The following is a 5,265-nucleotide window of genomic DNA, read 5'->3' as shown; positions in this document are numbered from 1 at the left end:
AACTAGGGTTTTACATTAGGGTTACGCTTTCAAACTAGGGTTTTACAATAGGGTTAGGGTTTCAAACTAGGGTTTAAAATTAGGGTTAGAGTTTCAAACTAGGGTTTTACATTAGGGTTACTGCTTCAAACTAGGGTTTTACATTAGGGTTAGGGTTTCAAACAAGGGTTTTACATTAGGGTTAGGGTTTCAAACTAGGGTTTAACATTAGGGTTAGGGTTCCAAACTAGGGTTTTACATTAGTGTTAAGGTTACAAACTAGGGTTTTACATTAGGGTTAGGGTTTCAAACTAGCGTTTCAAATTAGGGTTAGGGTTTCAAACTAGGGTTTTACATTAGGGTTAGGGTTTCAAACTAGGGTTTCTAATTAGGGTTAGGGTTTCAAACTAGGGTTTTATTTTAGGGTTAGGGTTTCAAACTAGGGTTTCAAATTAGGGTTAGGGTTTCAAACAAGGGTTTTACATTAGGGTTAGGGTTTCAAACAAGGGTTTTACATTAGGGTTAGGGTTTCAAAACAAGGGTTTTAAATTAGGGTTAGGGTTTCAAACTTGGGTTTTACATTAGGATTAGGGTTACAAACTAGGGTTTTACATTAGGGTTAGGGTTTCAAACTAGGGTTTCAATTTAGGTTTGGTGTTTCAAACTAGGGTTTTACATTAGGGTTAGGGTTAGGGTTTCAAACTAGGGTTTTACATTAGGGTTAGGGTTTCAAAATAGGGTTTAACATTAGGGTTAGGGTTTCAAACTAGGGTTTCAAATTAGGGTTAGGGTTGCAAACTAGGGTTTTACATTAGCGCTAGGGTTTCAAACTCGGGTTTCAAATTAGGGGTAGGGTTTCAAACTAGGGTTTTACATTACGGTTAGGGTTTCAAACTAGGGTTTAACGTTAGGTTTAGGGTTTCAAACTAGGGTTTTACATCAGGGTTAGGGTTTCAAACTAGGGTTTCAAATTAGGGTTAGGGTTACAAACAAGGGGTTTTACATTAGGGTTAGGGTTTCAAACTAGGGTTTCAAATTAGGGTTAGGGTTACAAACAAGGGGTTTTACATTAGGGTTAGGGTTTCAAACTAGGGTTTTACATTAGGGTTAGGGTTTCAAACTCGGGTTTAAAATAAGGGTTAGGGTTTCAAACTAGGGCTTTACATTAGGGTTAGGGTTTAAAACTAGGGTTTCAAATTAGGCTTAGGGTTTCAATCTAGGGTTTTGTTTTAGGGTTAGGGTTTCAAACAAGGGTTTTACATTAGGGTTAGGGTTTCAAACTATTGTTTTACATTAGGGTTAGGGTTTCAAACTAGGGTTTTACATTAGAGTTAGGGTTACAAACTAGGGTTTTACATTAGGGTTAGGGTTTCAAACTAGGGTTTTACATTAGGGTTAGGGTTTCAAACTATGGTTTTACATTAGGGTTAGGGTTACAAACTAGGGTTTTACATTAGGGTTACGCTTTCAAACTAGGGTTTTACATTAGGGTTAGGGTTTCAAACTAGGGTTTCAAATTAGGGTTAGAGTTTCAAACTAGGGTTTTACATTAGGGTTACTGCTTCAAACTAGGGTTTTACATTAGGGTTAGGGTTTCAAACAAGGGTTTTACATTAGGGTTAGGGTTTCAAACTAGGGTTTAACATTAGGGTTAGGGTTCCAAACTAGGGTTTTACATTAGTGTTAAGGTTACAAACTAGGGTTTTACATTAGGGTTAGGGTTTCAAACTAGGGTTTCAAATTAGGGTTAGGGTTTCAAACTAGGGTTTCAAATTAGGGTTAGGGTTTTAAACTAGGGTTTATCATTAGGGTTAGGGTTTCAAACTAGGGTTTTACATTAGGGTTAGGGTTTCAAACTAGGCTTTCTAATTAGGGTTAGGGTTTTAAACTAGGGTTTATCATTAGGGTTAGGGTTTCAAACTAGGGTTTTACATTAGGGTTAGGGTTTCAAACTAGGGTTTATCATTAGGGTTAGGGTTTCAAACTAGGGTTTCAAATTAGGGTTAGGGTTACAAACAAGGGGTTTTACATTAGGGTTAGGGTTTCAAACTAGGGTTTCAAATTAGGGTTAGGGTTTCAAACAAGGGTTTTACATTAGGGTTAGGGTTTCAAAACAGGGGTTTTAAATTAGGGTTAGGGTTTCAAACTTGGGTTTTACATTAGGTTTAGGGTTTCAAACTAGGGTTTCAAATTAGGGTTTGGGTTTCAAATTGAGGTTTTACATTAGGATTAGGGTTACAAACTAGGGTTTTACATTAGGGTTAGGGTTTCAAACTAGGGTTTCAAATTAGGTTTGGGGTTTCAAACTAGGGTTTTACATTAGGGTTAGGGTTTCAAACTAGAGTTTTACATTAGCGCTAGGGTTTCAAACTAGGGTTTTACATTAGGGTTAGGGTTTCAAACTAGGGTTTTACATTAGGGTTAGGGTTTCAAACTAGGGTTTCAATTTAGGGTTAGGGTTTCAAACTAGGGTTTATCATTAGGGTTAGGGTTTCAAACTAGGGTTTTACATTAGGGTTAGGGTTTGAAACTAGGGTTTAACATTAGGGTTAGGGTTTCAAACTAGTGTTTTACTTTAGGGTTAATGCTTCAAACTAGGGTTTTACATAAGGGTTAGCGTTTTAAACTAGGGTTTCACATTAGAGTTAGGATTTCAAACTAGGGTTTCACATTAGAGTTAGGATTTCAAACAGGGGTTTCAAATTAGGGTTAGGGTTTCAAACAAGGGTTTCAAATTAGGTTTAGGGTTTCAAACTAGGGTTTTACATTAGGGTTAGGGTTTCAAACTAGGGTTTATCATTAGGGTTAGGGTTTCAAACTAGGGTTTCAAATTAGGGTTAGGGTTACAAACAAGGGGTTTTACATTAGGGTTAGGGTTTCAAACTAGGGTTTCAAATTAGGGTTAGGATTTCAAACTAGGGTTTTACATTAGGGTTAGGGTTTCAAACTAGGGTTTAACATTAGGGTTAGGGTTTCAAACTAGGGTTTCAAATTAGGGTTAGGGTTACAAACAAGGGGTTTTACATTAGGGTTAGGGTTTCAAACTAGGGTTTTACATTAGGGTTAGTGTTTCAAACTCGGGTTTAAAATTAGGGTTAGGGTTTCAAACAAGGGTTTTACATTAGGGTTAGGGTTTCAAACTAGGGTTTATCATTAGGGTTAGGGTTTCAAACTAGGGTTTCAAATTAGGGTTAGGGTTACAAACAAGGGGTTTTACATTAGGGTTAGGGTTTCAAACTAGGGTTTCAAATTAGGGTTAGGGTTTCAAACAAGGGTTTTACATTAGGGTTAGGGTTTCAAAACAGGGGTTTTAAATTAGGTTTGGGGTTTCAAACTAGGGTTTTACATTAGGGTTAGGGTTTCAAACTAGGGTTTCAAATTAGGTTTGGGGTTTCAAACTAGGGTTTTACATTAGGGTTAGGGTTTCAAACTAGGGTTTTACATTAGCGCTAGGGTTATAAACTAGGGTTTTACATTAGGGTTAGGGTTTCAAACTAGGGTTTTACATTAGGGTTAGGGTTTCAAACTAGGGTTTCAATTTAGGGTTAGGGTTTCAAACTAGGGTTTATCATTAGGGTTAGGGTTTCAAACTAGGGTTTTACATTAGGGTTAGGGTTTGAAACTAGGGTTTAACATTAGGGTTAGGGTTTCAAACTAGTGTTTTACTTTAGGGTTAATGCTTCAAACTAGGGTTTTACATAAGGGTTAGCGTTTTAAACTAGGGTTTCACATTAGAGTTAGGATTTCAAACTAGGGTTTCACATTAGAGTTAGGATTTCAAACAGGGGTTTCAAATTAGGGTTAGGGTTTCAAACAAGGGTTTCAAATTAGGTTTAGGGTTTCAAACTAGGGTTTTACATTAGGGTTAGGGTTTCAAACTAGGGTTTATCATTAGGGTTAGGGTTTCAAACTAGGGTTTCAAATTAGGGTTAGGGTTACAAACAAGGGGTTTTACATTAGGGTTAGGGTTTCAAACTAGGGTTTCAAATTAGGGTTAGGATTTCAAACTAGGGTTTTACATTAGGGTTAGGGTTTCAAACTAGGGTTTAACATTAGGGTTAGGGTTTCAAACTAGGGTTTCAAATTAGGGTTAGGGTTACAAACAAGGGGTTTTACATTAGGGTTAGGGTTTCAAACTAGGGTTTTACATTAGGGTTAGTGTTTCAAACTCGGGTTTAAAATTAGGGTTAGGGTTTCAAACAAGGGTTTTACATTAGGGTTAGGGTTTCAAACTAGGGTTTTACATTAGGGTTAGGGTTTCAAACTAGGGTTTTACATTAGAGTTAGGGTTACAAACTAGGGTTTTACATTAGGGTTAGGGTTTCAAACTAGGGTTTTACATTAGGGTTAGGGTTTCAAACTATGGTTTTACATTAGGGTTAGGGTTTCAAACTATTGTTTTACATTAGGGTTAGGGTTTCAAACTAGGGTTTAACATTAGGGTTAGGGTTCCAAACTAGGGTTTTACATTAGTGTTAAGGTTACAAACTAGGGTTTTACATTAGGGTTAGGGTTTCAAACTAGGGTTTCAAATTAGGGTTAGGGTTTCAAACTAGGGTTTCAAATTAGGGTTAGGGTTTTAAACTAGGGTTTATCATTAGGGTTAGGGTTTCAAACTAGGGTTTTACATTAGGGTTAGGGTTTCAAACTAGGCTTTCTAATTAGGGTTAGGGTTTTAAACTAGGGTTTATCATTAGGGTTAGGGTTTCAAACTAGGGTTTCTAATTAGGGTTAGGGTTTCAAACTAGGGTTTTATATTAGGGTTAGGGTTTCAAACTAGGGTTTCAAATTAGGGTTAGGGTTTCAAACAAGGGTTTTACATTAGGGTTAGGGTTTCAAAACAGGGGTTTTAAATTAGGGTTAGGGTTTCAAACTTGGGTTTTACATTAGGTTTAGGGTTTCAAACTAGGGTTTCAAATTAGGGTTTGGGTTTCAAATTGAGGTTTTACATTAGGATTAGGGTTACAAACTAGGGTTTTACATTAGGGTTAGGGTTTCAAACTAGGGTTTCAAATTAGGTTTGGGGTTTCAAACTAGGGTTTTACATTAGGGTTAGGGTTTCAAACTAGGGTTTTACATTAGCGCTAGGGTTTCAAACTAGGGTTTTACATTAGGGTTAGGGTTTCAAACTAGGGTTTTACATTAGGGTTAGGGTTTCAAACTAGGGTTTCAATTTAGGGTTAGGGTTTCAAACTAGGGTTTATCATTAGGGTTAGGGTTTCAAACTAGGGTTTTACATTAGGGTTAGGGTTTGAAACTAGGGTTTAACATTAGGGTTAGGGTTTC

This window comes from Vanacampus margaritifer, unplaced genomic scaffold, assembly GCF_051991255.1.
Source record: "Vanacampus margaritifer isolate UIUO_Vmar unplaced genomic scaffold, RoL_Vmar_1.0 HiC_scaffold_25, whole genome shotgun sequence".
NCBI classification, from domain to species: Eukaryota; Metazoa; Chordata; class Actinopteri; order Syngnathiformes; family Syngnathidae; genus Vanacampus; species Vanacampus margaritifer.
This window is presented reverse-complemented; position numbering follows the sequence as displayed.